Genomic DNA, 13,589 nt, shown 5'->3' on the forward strand with positions numbered 1-13,589 from the left:
TCGTTGAAATCATGGTGGAATTCCTCAAGAGCATCTTTTCCATGGGTCCAGATGATGAAGATGTCATCAATGTAGCGCAAGTAGAGTAGGGGCATTAGGGGACGAGAGCTGAGGAAGCGTTGTTCTAAGTCAGCCATAAAAATGTTGGCATACTGTGGGGCCATGCGGGTACCCATCGCAGTGCCGCTGATTTGAAGGTATACATTGTCACCAAATGTGAAATAGTTATGGGTCAGGACAAAGTCACAAAGTTCTGCCACCAGGTTAGACGTGACAGTATCGGGGATACTGTTCCTGACGGCTTGTAGTCCATCTTTGTGTGGAATGTTGGTGTAGAGGGCTTCTACATCCATAGTGGCGAGGATGGTGTTTTTAGGAAGATCACCAATGGACTGTAGTTTCCTCAGGAAATCGGTGGTGTCTCGAAGATAGCTGGGAGTGCTGGTAACGAAGGGCCTGAGGAGGGAGTCTACATAGCCAGACAATCCTGCTGTCAGGTTGCCAATGCCTGAGATGATGGGGCATCCAGAATTTCCAGGTTTATGGATCTTGGGTAGCAGATAGAATACCCCAGGTCGGGGCTCCAGGGGTGTGTCTGTGCGGATTTGTTCTTGTGCTTTTTCAGGGAGTTTCTTGAGCAAATGCTGTAGTTTCTTTTGGTAACTCTCAGTGGGATCAGAGGGTAATGGCTTGTAGAAAGTGGTGTTCGAGAGCTGCCTAGTAGCCTCTTGTTCATACTCCGACCTATTCATGATGACGACAGCACCTCCTTTGTCAGCCTTTTTGATTATGATGTCAGAGTTGTTTCTGAGGCTGTGGATGGCACTGTGTTCTGCATGGCTGAGGTTATGGGGTAAGCGATGCTGCTTTTCCACAATTTCAGCTCGTGCACGTCGGCGGAAGCAGCCTATGTAGAAATCCAGGCTGCTGTTTCGACCTTCAGGAGGAGTCCACCCAGAATCCTTTTTGTAGTGTTGGCAGGAAGGTCTCTGTGGGTTAATATGTTGGTCAGAGGTGTGTTGGAAATATTCCTTGCCCCTCTGCCATGTACATTGGCCAAACTGGACAGTCTCTACGTAAAAGAATGAATGGACACAAATCAGACGTCAAGAATTATAACATTCAAAAACCAGTTGGAGAACACTTCAATCTCTCTGGTCACTCGATCACAGACCTAAGAGTGGCTATACTTCAACAAAAAAGCTTCATAAACAGACTCCAACGAGAGACTGCTGAATTGGAATTAATTTGCAAACTGGATACAATTAACTTAGGCTTGAATAGAGACTGGGAATGGATGAGTCATTACACAAAGTAAAAGTATTTCCCCATGGTATTTCTCCCCCCCACCCCGCCCCCCACTGTTCCTCTGATATTCTTGTTAACTGCTGGAATTAGCCTACCTGCTTGTCACCATGGAAGGTTTTCCTCCTTTCCCCCCCCTGCTGTGGGTGATGGCTTATCTTAAGTGATCACTCTCCTTACAGTGTGTATGATAAACCCATTGTTTCATGTTCTCTGTGTGTGTGTATATAAATCTCTCCTCTGTTTTTTCCACCAAATGCATCCGATGAAGTGAGCTGTAGCTCACGAAAGCTTATGCTCTAATAAATTTGTTAGTCTCTAAGGTGCCACAAGTACTCCTTTTCTTTTTGCGAATACAGACTAACACGGCTGCTACTCTGAAACCTTATGGCTTAGGCTTCCCATGCATAGAATCATAGAATATCAGGGTTGGAAGGGACCCCAGAAGGTCATCTAGTCCAACCCCCTGCTCAAAGCAGGACCAAGTCCCAGTTAAATCATCCTAGCCAGGGCTTTGTCAAGCCTGACCTTAAAAACCTCTAAGGAAGGAGATTCTACCAACTCCCTAGGTAACGCATTCCAGTGTTTCACCACCCTCTTAGTGAAAAAGTTTTTCCTAATATCCAATCTAAACCTCCCCCATTGCAACTTGAGACCATTACTCCTCGTTCTGTCATCTGCTACCATTGAGAACAGTCTAGAGCCATCCTCTTTGAAACCCCCTTTCAGGTAGTTGAAAGCAGCTATCAAATCCCCCCTCATTCTTCTCTTCTGCAGACTAAACAATCCCAGCTCCCTCAGCCTCTCCTCATAAGTCATGTGCTCTAGACCCCTAATCATTTTTGTTGCCCTTCGCTGTACTCTTTCCAATTTATCCACATCCTTCTTGTAGTGTGGGGCCCAAAACTGGACACAGTACTCCAGATGAGGCCTCACCAGTGTCGAATAGAGGGGAACGATCACGTCCCTCGATCTGCTCGCTATGCCCCTACTTATACATCCCAAAATGCCATTGGCCTTCTTGGCAACAAGGGCACACTGCTGACTCATATCCAGCTTCTCGTCCACTGTCACCCCTAGGTCCTTTTCCGCAGAACTGCTGCCGAGCCATTCGGTCCCTAGTCTGTAGCGGTGCATTGGATTCTTCCATCCTAAGTGCAGGACCCTGCACTTATCCTTATTGAACCTCATTAGATTTCTTTTGGCCCAATCCTCCAATTTGTCTAGGTCCTTCTGTATCCTATCCCTCCCCTCCAGCGTATCTACCACTCCTCCCAGTTTAGTATCATCCGCAAATTTGCTGAGAGTGCAATCCACACCATCCTCCAGATCATTTATGAAGATATTGAACAAAACGGGCCCCAGGACCGACCCCTGGGGCACTCCACTTGACACCGGCTGCCAACTAGACATGGAGCCATTGATCACTACCCGTTGAGCCCGACAATCTAGCCAGCTTTCTACCCACCTTATAGTGCATTCATCCGGCCCATACTTCCTTAACTTGCTGACAAGAATGCTGTGGGAGACCGTGTCAAAAGCTTTGCTAAAGTCAAGAAACAATACATCCACTGCTTTCCCTTCATCCACAGAACCAGTAATCTCATCATAAAAGGCGATTAGATTAGTCAGGCATGACCTTCCCTTGGTGAATCCATGCTGACTGTTCCTGATCACTTTCCTCTCCTCTAAGTGCTTCAGGATTGATTCTTTGAGGACCTGCTCCATGATTTTTCCAGGGACTGAGGTGAGGCTGACTGGCCTGTAGTTCCCAGGATCCTCCTTCTTCCCTTTTTTAAAGATGGGCACTACATTAGCCTTTTTCCAGTCATCCGGGACTTCCCCCGTTCGCCACGAGTTTTCAAAGATAATGGCCAAGGGCTCTGCAATCACAGCCGCCAATTCCTTCAGCACTCTCGGATGCAATTCGTCCGGCCCCATGGACTTGTGCACGTCCAGCTTTTCTAAATAGTCCCTAACCACCTCTATCTCTACAGAGGGCTGGCCATCTCTTCCCCATTTTGTGATGCCCAGCACAGCAGTCTGGGAGCTGACCTTGTTAGTGAAAACAGAGGCAAAAAAAGCATTGAGTACATTAGCTTTTTCCACATCCTCTGTCACTAGCTTGCCTCCCTCATTCAGTAAGGGGCCCACACTTTCCTTGGCTTTCTTCTTGTTGCCAACATACCTGAAGAAACCCTTCTTGTTACTCTTGACATCTCTTGCTAGCTGCAGCTCCAGGTGCGATTTGGCCCTCCTGATATCTTTCCTACATGCCCGAGCAATATTTTTATACTCTTCCCTGGTCATATGTCCAACCTTCCACTTCTTGTAAGCTTCTTTTTTATGTTTAAGATCCGCTAGGATTTCACCATTAAGCCAAGCTGGTCGCCTGCCATATTTACTATTCTTTCGACTCATCGGGATGGTTTGTCCCTGTAACCTCAACAGGGATTCCTTGAAATACAGCCAGCTCTCCTGGACTCCCTTCCCTTTCATGTTAGTCCCCCAGGGGATCCTGGCCATCAAACTTTCAGCAGATCTAAGATGAAAAGGATCAGGACCCAAGGATCTTTTATACAAGTTCATGTCCTCTTTGACAAGCTGGAATTCCTCTGGGAACTAAAGGTAATTAGGATGACTTTGAAGGAGGTTCATCACCCATACTTAGCTATATAAATATACATAAGGCAATTGGCTTGTTCCTCCACCATTCACAGATTTGCTATACATTTCAGAGAGAGATAAATACAGAGATATCCTGTGTTTACAATTCATTTAAATGCTAGGATGTTATTTTGATCTCTGAATTATCAGAATACAGCATAGACAGGGACAGTTGATATCGTTTACCATTACCCATATACACATGTAAATATGCAAACACACAAACTTTATTTCCTCACAGCTATTTAAGGATTGAATTTGAACCATTTATTTTGCAGGATGTTTAACCCTTTCTAGCCATGCGTCACACTGTGATGCCCCAGCCTCCATCCTGTGTTCCTTATTCTCCCCACAAAATCTGAGTTGTCTTGCTCTCCCCTGCTCCACTTCCCTTAGCCTTCAAGCTTCCCATTATTCTCTCTCTTCTGCTCTCCTAGTTCTTTGGGGGTAGAGAAATTAACATCACTTTGCTCTTCCATTGCTCCCCCAGCCCTAGGAATGTTTCCCCCTCCATCTCAGCTTTCTTGTAGCAGAAATTTAAAGCTAAGAAGGAGCCACACCAAAAATAATCATCTTTCACTGCAGCCGAAAAGGACAATGGCAAGCATGAAGGGAGCTGATAACCCCCAAGGAGGCACTATGCCAGGGAAGTCCCTTTGGAGAATGCCAGAGCAAAGAGCTTATGCTGAGGACAGCTGGGACAGGACAGAAAGCCTGAGAAAAACTCTGTCCTTGAACCTCATGGTAAACATCAACTCCAACATGCGTCCTCACCCTCCATGCAGATCTGCCTTCCATTGAGATGAGAACACGATTGTAAGATCTACAACTGTAGAGAGAGCACACTGTTGACATTAAGATCTACCATGTGGCTCTAAAGCAGAATTATGCTTAGTGTTTATTAAAAAGGCCTTGAGTCCATCTGAGCTTGTGTTTCGTAAGTCACCGGTGATTATAAGGTGATTTGGTCCCTTCCACACAGACAATACCACAAACTGTTCATTGACCGGGTAAATTTTGGCCCTTAACATTCTATGAGCATTAACTAATTTTCAGTTTCTTGTTTTAGTGACAACCAAACCTGCTTGCTAACACTGATGTGTTACAGTTTAAAAATAATAAACTCTGTGACTATTTACCACTTCTGGCGCATGGCTGCATTTATCTCGGAGTCCCTTTGGATTGCATTGAGACTACTCCTGCCCGAACAACCTGCCCCCTGGGCACATTTACTTCATTGTTACATCTCCAATAAACAACTCTGTCAGATTTTTCTTAGAACTGCTTGTGGGGCAAAATCCAGATGTGCTCAAAAACATGCTGATTTATCCCAATTCAAACTTCACATCTACTACATCACAGTAGTGCAGTGCAAGCTTGCTGTGGCCATATTACACACCTCTCCCCCCCACCCACTTACAGAGGTTTCACCTGGCTTGTTCAAAACACTGGGGCTGAGATTGTAATGCTGGGGGGGAGGGTGGGGGAAATCACAATGCCTCATTGAAGCTGTTGGGAATGATAGGCATCTTCAATTCAGGCTAAAATGAGGGAATAATTAAGTGCCCCTTTGTTTAGAGAAAGCTAAACACAATGGAAAACCACCACCTAAGAACTAGAGCAAAAGCAAGCCTGGGTAATGGCATTTCCCAGGCATCTGATAAAAAAACATAGGTGCAGGGGATTTGATTTGATTGCAGGGGTGTGTGAGTCAGAGAGAAGCACACACAGGAGGCAGCAAGGAAGCCTGACACACAGCCAGAGAAGCACTTGTAATGTGACTGAGAAAAAGCTACAAGAGAGAGAGCTTTTGAGAAGAGTGCTGACTGGAAAGAGATGTGGAACTCTGAGCAAAGAAACTGTCTCTTGTTTGAGTCCTACTGTGTTCAGGTGAACAAGACTTTATGTAAATTCTTTTTAAATAAACAAGATTGCATCAAAAACGTATCTTAACTCCATTATCATTTTTCTCCTCTTAAAAGATATGACTCACAAGACCCCAAATTTTGGCTAACTACATGGGTCAAAAGGGGTAACAATTTCTTTATACAAACTAAAAGATCCACTTCAGCTTGGTTCTCAGAAACCTCAGTGAAGAGGTGGCAAAATTGTTCTTATTGCCTGAAAGCACTGGACCTGGATCATTTGTAAAGGGGGTCAGTACATACCGTAAAACCATAAGTGGTGCTTTTTGCACTACCTTCCTGTACAACACTATTATTAATATGCACTAACTCATGATAGACAGAGATTCTGATAGATTTCTCAGCTTCTGATTCCACACCAGCACCCTGTCAACTGTTGGTTACATGAAAACGTGATACAAGGACAATATTACAAAAGGACACATTTAAAACAACAACAATGCAGTTTAATACGATGGGTTACATCCACCTCACTTCATAGCTGTGCAGTTCATTTCCTCTCCCTGGGTACAGGACTTGACATAGGTAAGCACTGTGTCTCCCTTTGTTACAGGTAGTTCCCTCCACTCTAATGCCTCATGGTTCTGTCTTTTTGGGTGTTTATGGGTCCTACCCGCACCCAATTTTAAAGTGAGAAATGTAATCATGGTTGAATTTACATCAAACCACCCAACATATAGCCAAATGAGATGGGCAGCAACCAAGCAGGGTGGTCAGATTTTGATACTCTTACTCAGAAGTTCCTTACTTTACTAGTGTCCTTCCCCATTCTGAACTCTAGGGTACAGATGTGGGGACCTGCATGAAAACCTCCTAAGCTTATTTTTACCAGCTTACCTTAAAACTTCCCCAAGGTACAAACTATTTTCCTTTTTCCCTTGGACTTTATTACTGCCACCACCAAGCATCTAACACACATATAACCAGGAAAGAGCCCGCTTAGAAACGTCTTTCCCCCAAAATCCTCCCAAACCCTACACCCCCTTTCCTGGGGAAGGTTTGATAAAAATCCTCACCAATTTGCATAAGTGAACACAGACCCAAACTCTTGGATCTTAAGAACAATGAAAAAGCAATCAGGTTCTTAAAAGAATTTTAGTAGCAGAAAAAGTAAAAGAATCACCTCTGTAAAATCCGGATGATAAATACCTTACAGGGTAATTAGATTCAAAACATAGAGAACCCTCTAGGCAAAACCTTAAATTACAAAAAGACACAAAAACAGGAATATCCATTCCATTCAGCACAGCTATTTTATCAGCCATTTAAACAAAACAGAATCTAACGCATATCTAGCTAGATTACTTACTAAGTTCTAAGACTCCATTCCTTTTTGTTCCCAGCAAATGCATCTCTCTCTCTCTCACACACACACACACACAGAGCCTTTGTTTCTCCCCCACTCCAGCTTTTGAAAGTATCTTGTCTCCTCACTGGTCATTTTGGTCAGGTGCCAGCGAGGTTATCCTAGCTTCTTAACCCTTTACAGGTGAAAAGGTTTTTCCTCTGGCCGGGAGGGATTTTAAAGGTATTTACCCTTCCCTTTATATTTATGACATGTCCCCTTATCAATGAGATCACTTATGGAGTAAGGAGTTTCTGAATGTGAGAGACATTATCGGAAGGAGGCTCTCAGAGCTTTGGACTGGGCTACAGCTAGTACGAAGAGTCACTTTGAAGAATAAGAACTGTGACAGAGACAGCTCTGCGCACCACATGGGAGTGCTCTGGGGAATATAGTTTGAGAATTCCTGCTGCAGGCCACATGATGTCTTTCTACTGATCTCAATGAGAACAAGATGTAGGAACCACTGAGTGAAATCTATGGCTTTATGCAGTTGGTCGGCCCCCATAATAAGAATGGCCCCTTCTGGCCTTCACATCCATGAAGGCTGCACAGAGCAAAAGCGGTATATGGCCTCCGAGTCACAAGATAGGCTACTGTTTGACAGTCCAAAACAGCTTGCAAAATAGTCCAGAAGAAACCATAAAAAATAACAAGCTGGGTGGAGCTCCCTTGGGGATCACCAGTGATCAAGGGCAGGACTCAACATGGTAGTGATACGCCTCACACCTAGTTGCAATGTTGGCTTTTCTATGCCCTTTGCTTTTACCTCCACTTTGAAGTGGTTAACATTTTCTCCAGGATCCTCCCCTTCTCCTTGTAACCAGGGGGCATAGTAAAAGCTGTGGGGAAACATGTTCTGGAAACATGGCTTCCCCTTAGTGCAGCACTGTTATCTCAACTACGTCACACACTTGCAAGGTGCTGGGCGTCAGGATGGGATTGTTCATGACATCATCACTGACCACACAACCTGATGCCATCAAATGTGGCTTTTTTGCATGGTGCCTCCAGCTCCCACATGAGGTGTATGTGGGGTTTCACATCACCTCTGAAAATAAAGCACAGAAATTAATCAAGGTGGGAAGAGGTGGGGCTGTGGCACAAGGGGTGGATGGGGGCGGGACAGTGCCTGGGGCTGAGCAGAGGTTGAGCACTCCCGGGGAAAATTAGAAGGTGGCTTGGGGGTCCAAAACAACTTTTAAATCAAAATGGGGGTCCTTGGGTTGCAAGGGTTTGAGAACCGCTGCTGTAATCCATTATTCTGAACAGCATCTAGTGCAATATTTATTACCTTGGCTCGACTTCGCATTTTGCTTGGTGACTTCAACTTACGTCCCAAAACCAATGAGCAGCATATTCAAGAATGATCCTACTATTTTCATAACATAGTTACAGGAAATATGGAGTGAATTACTCTGCAGGCTGAAATAGGAAAACTCTCCTGGGTGGCAGATCTGTTGGATAGCTCAGGCACTCCAAGCTAAGCTTTCCAGATGCAGAGACACGAGAGAGTTACAAACAAAGGAGTCACAGGTCAAACGTGACATGTGACTCCTGTAAATGCTACCAAAGCAAATGTTCAAAGTCTACAGCTTGAAAGTAGGGGAAAGGTCAAAGCAAAGAACGGGGCGGCCACGCTGTCTCAATAGCAGCCAAGTCGAAATGAACCTGAGAACAGGGCAGGCTGTCTCTTAAAGGGGAGGTGGTTTTGAATGATAACTGGCAGGCTTTGGAAGAGAAGGCAGCAGGCTCGGTGTTCTCAGGCTCAGCACTGCAAATACGTGCTGTACGTTTTATATGGGATTGTCCTGAAAAACGGGTCAAACGTACAGCCCAGCATGTGGATACTTAATGTAAACACAAAAGGGGATACATTACTCACGCCCCAGCAGAGGCGGAAATTTATCCCCTGCAGCACTGGGACTCCAGTGACACGAACAACACAGGAACTTAATTTTTCCACCACCGCCACTTAAAAAGGGGGATTGGTTTCAAAAGGCCTGTTTGTTCTATCAGATTGCAGGGGTATTATTTCTGATGCAGTGTAAGCTTTATACGCCTACCTGATGTCACCCAGGGATGTCTGCCAGAGCAGAGATTTCCTGCTGTTTAGAAACTGGAATTGCAGGCTTTTGTGGCTGATTCACTAGGCCAGGGATGGCCAACCTGTGGCTCCGGAGCCACATGCGAAGTTAATATGCGGCTCCTTGTATAGTCACCAACTCCCCAATGAGCTGGGGGTGCTCACTGCTCAACCCCTGGCTCTGCCACAGGCCCTGCCCCCACTCCACCCCTTCCCACTCCCTCCTCTGAGCCTGTAGTGCCCTTGCTCCTCCCCCCTTCCCCCCAGAGCCTCCTGCATGCCCCGAAACAGCTGATCGGGAGGTGCGGGGAGGGACAGGGAGGTGCTGATCAGTGAGGCTGCCAGTGGGTGGGAGGTGTTGGGAGCAGGGTGGGGGGAGCTGATAGGGGAGCTGATGGGGGGATGCTGATGTCTTATTGTGGCTTTTTAGCAGCGTACATTGGTAAATTTTGGCTCCTTCTCAGGCTCAGGTTGGCCACCCCTGCACTAGGCGGTCTCTCTCCCCTATAAAAATGGTGAGTCTTGGCCCTGGGCCCTTGTGCCCCACCACTGCATGCCTCCCATTCAGCGAATGATCTAATTCACAGCAGAGCATAAAATGATCTCAGGTTGAGGTTTGGAATAGCTCATATGCCACTGATAGGAACTGAATGGTGTGCACTGGCTGGTACTCTTACAAATTGGGCCAGATCATCAACTGATTTCAGTGGAGCAATGCTGAGCAACCACCACATTGACTGCAGTATCACTGTGCCAATTTACAGCAGCTTGGGATCTGGCCCATTTAATTCAGAGGAGCAATGCCAATTTGTGCCGGTTTGGGATCTGGCAAGTAGATTCAGCAGAGAGGCAGCACATACTATTGGGTTGTGCATGGGAGTAGGTACCACAAGCACCTGTCCTAGTCACTGACTCACTGCTGGCCTAGAACGAGTCACTTAAGCCAAAATTTTCAAGCACAGGGGCCTAAAGATAGTCCCCTAAATCCATATTTAGGCACCTGATTTTCTGAAGCCTTGAGCACCCAAAGTCAACAGCAGCTATGGGTGCTCAGCATGTCAAAATCAGGCAATTGAGGACCCCACATTTGAAAAGTTTAGTCTTCCTCCCATGGGGAAAATACATCTTACTTCCATCTCACATAGGGCTGTTGGGAAGGCTTGCTTAGTTCATGCTTTTATAGGGCTTTGAAAATATAGAAGTAAACTCTCTTCTCAGTTGCACCCCTTCAGTGCCATGGAAGTGAACAGAATTAGATTGGTGTGGCCAGACTGTACAGTAGTATGTAAATGATAAGAGATTTTCATGGCTACCCCCAAAGGCTGGGAACCACTGTGCTAGAAGAGATAAGGGAAAGAAGGACTATGTTATAATGCTGCCTTCTGTGATACGCTCACTCCCCAGACTAACCAGTAACTGGAGTGTGGGATTCTCAGGGAAGGCTGAGTTTGGTCTGGGATGTGGTTTATGTTAAATTAAATTGGTTTGATTTTACAGGTGCTACAATAAAACCCCTTGGGAGCACAATCTTCCTGGGGCTTTTGGCAGTTTCTTGTTTGTTGTGGAGGGGGGTGGAAATTGTGAGCATTTGGGATTTTTTTTTTTTTTTGACAGCCTGGGGCACCCACCTTACAAAGTGCCTGGCATAGGCAGAGCCCCATTGGTGCTAGTGGGGCTCAGTACATACATAGGAGTCTATTTGTATGTGCACATTGCATGGTTGGGGTCTAGGCCAAGTACAGAAACTCAGCTATAGTTAATAGTATAGAATTCCTCTTAAAGCCCAATTTTCTGCCATTTTGGCTTTCTTGTGGGCTGTGTTCTTCATAGCAAAATACGACTCCCTGTTCTCATTACAGAAAAATCCTCTCAAGCCCAGCAATATGTTCAAAATCCTCCTTACTATATGTTGCATGAGATGCAAATTACTTTGGTATGCAGCCAGGAGAAAAGTACAATAGCCTGAAAGAGTTCCCAGGAGTGAAAGAAGCTGTTTTCCACTAGATGGCTTACCCTAGTCACATACCGTTACTTGGGCTGCTTCTCACTCCCTGCTTGTTTTCTTTTCCCTCGTTTGTTTGGTTTGGTTTTAATCAAATCTGTAAGTAAAACCAGTTGATAGATAAAAAAAACTCACTTTCTTTCCTGGCACTTTACATAGAATACATAATCCTAATACATAGAAATCTGGAAGGGGAAAAAAAGCAAGGAACAACAGAGATGGGCCCAAAGTAAAACCCTGGATCCAAACTCTCTTGGACTTTGGAATCAGACTGTGTGGCTTGGACCCATTTCTAATTAATATCCAGGGTGGTAGGAGCTGGGAATTCTTCCAAGTTCATGGGGAAAAGGCTCAGCTCTGAAAGCAGGGGAGGAAATGTGTCATATTCTCCAACAGTGAATCCTCTGGCAGAGTAAAGCCATGTTGATGGGCTCGAAAGAGAGCCTTAGGCAGTCCTCTTAGGCTGCCTAGAAACTGGGACGTGTGTTGGATGCATCTTTACAGCTCAGCCAGGCCATCAGTTTAATATCTGGGCATTAAAACATAATATCAATAACTCTATAATTTCAGTGCTCTGATTTAAATCTACAAATTCAAGTAAATTCAGAGGTAAACCAAGACCACTGCCCTTCCCCCAAATCTTTTCACAGTCTCTTTTTCTGCATCATGTTCAAGCTCACCAGTCTCATCTTCCCGGCATCATCCCACCCCTGTTTCTTTCTTCATCCCATTTCCACCCGCTCTTACTCCCTATGCTCAGGTTTCAGAGTAGCAGCCGTGTTAGTCTGTATTCGCAAAAAGAAAAGGAGTACTTGTGGCACCTTAGAGACTAACAAATTTATTAGAGCATAAGCTTTCATGAGCTACAGCTCACTTCACAAATGCATCCGATGAAGTGAGCTGTAGCTCATGAAAGCTTATGCTCTAATAAATTTGTTAGTCTCTAAGGTGCCACAAGTACTCCTTTTCTTTTTCCTTATGCTCAGACTCTCTCCTGACTGCTCTGTTTGTCTCTTTCTTTGACTCCCAGCCTTTCATCTTCTTTAGTACCCTGCACTATGTTTGGAACAACCTCTCAACCACCCCCACTCCCACCTCCTATCAAATACTGCCTTAAAACCACATTTGGCCGAGCTGCGCTCTCTCTCTCTCTCTCTCTCTCTCTCTCTCATCATGTTGGGTCTTGGTTTTGGATTTTCTGCACCAACGTAGCTGCACTGGTGCAAGGCTCTTGCGTAGTGCTGATGAGCTGCACCAGTATAAAAAGTGCCTTATGCCAGTGTAATGCATCTACTAAAAGTTTGCATCGAGTCAGCTTTATCCATGTAGCTGAAAAAGCCCCAATGTAGACAAGGGGTAACATTTCAAAAGCAGCGAACCTTAATTCTGCCATTGCTTGATGTTGCAACCTTAATAGGGCACTTGTAACATAATTGTTTGTGTATCGAGCTATGGCCACACAACATTCTACAGTTGTAGTGTATTGTACTGTACTGTACTTCCTCTGCCCCCTAGAGCTTCCTATCTAGGAGGCACAACCAGGTCCAATACAAACATAGAGATTGGTTGTGCTCATTGTAGGCGGAAGACATCATGAAAGATTGAGCTAACTCTGTTCAGATCGAGACTCAGGAATCTTGGGTTCCCTTCCAGGCTCTGGAGGGACGTGCGTGCTAATGTCTCAGACTCTTCTGCCTGCTTCCACCCAAGCTTGACTTCTTTTGCCCCATCCCTTCCAACCTGTCCCCATTCCCGTCCTGTCTCTTCCCAATCCCTGGTTCCTCATCCCAGCTGCATTCTCCTTGCTTATTGATCCTAATCTCCACTCCTCAAGCTTTGCATCCCAGTCCCACTATCCTGGCCCAGCCACTCCCACTCCCCCCTACCATGAGTCCTTGTCCCTAGTCTTCTTACCCAGCCACTCCTAACTGCTCCCTCCCAGCTCCACATCTGATTGCTCTCTCCCTTCCCAAGGTTACTAAGGAGTGACCACATCCTGAGAAACAACAGTTTTACCCATCCCCTCGGAGTGGGGTGTAGTTTTCGGCGCAGTGGAAAGTTACCAAACACAGAACAAAGAAAGCAGCCAGATGACCAGGAGGGGTTTAACTAAGGAAACACCGGAACAGAGGATTGTAACTAGAGGGCGTGGTCTCCCTCCCTGGCAGTCGGAGATGGGACTGCGACCGCCCCCTGGGTATCTGCAGCCACCATGCCTGAAGCAGAGGGGTGGGACAGGAACTGGATCTATAAAAGGCT

The sequence above is a fragment of the Dermochelys coriacea genome, chromosome 3, assembly GCF_009764565.3.
Source record: "Dermochelys coriacea isolate rDerCor1 chromosome 3, rDerCor1.pri.v4, whole genome shotgun sequence".
Lineage (NCBI taxonomy): Eukaryota > Metazoa > Chordata > Testudines > Dermochelyidae > Dermochelys > Dermochelys coriacea.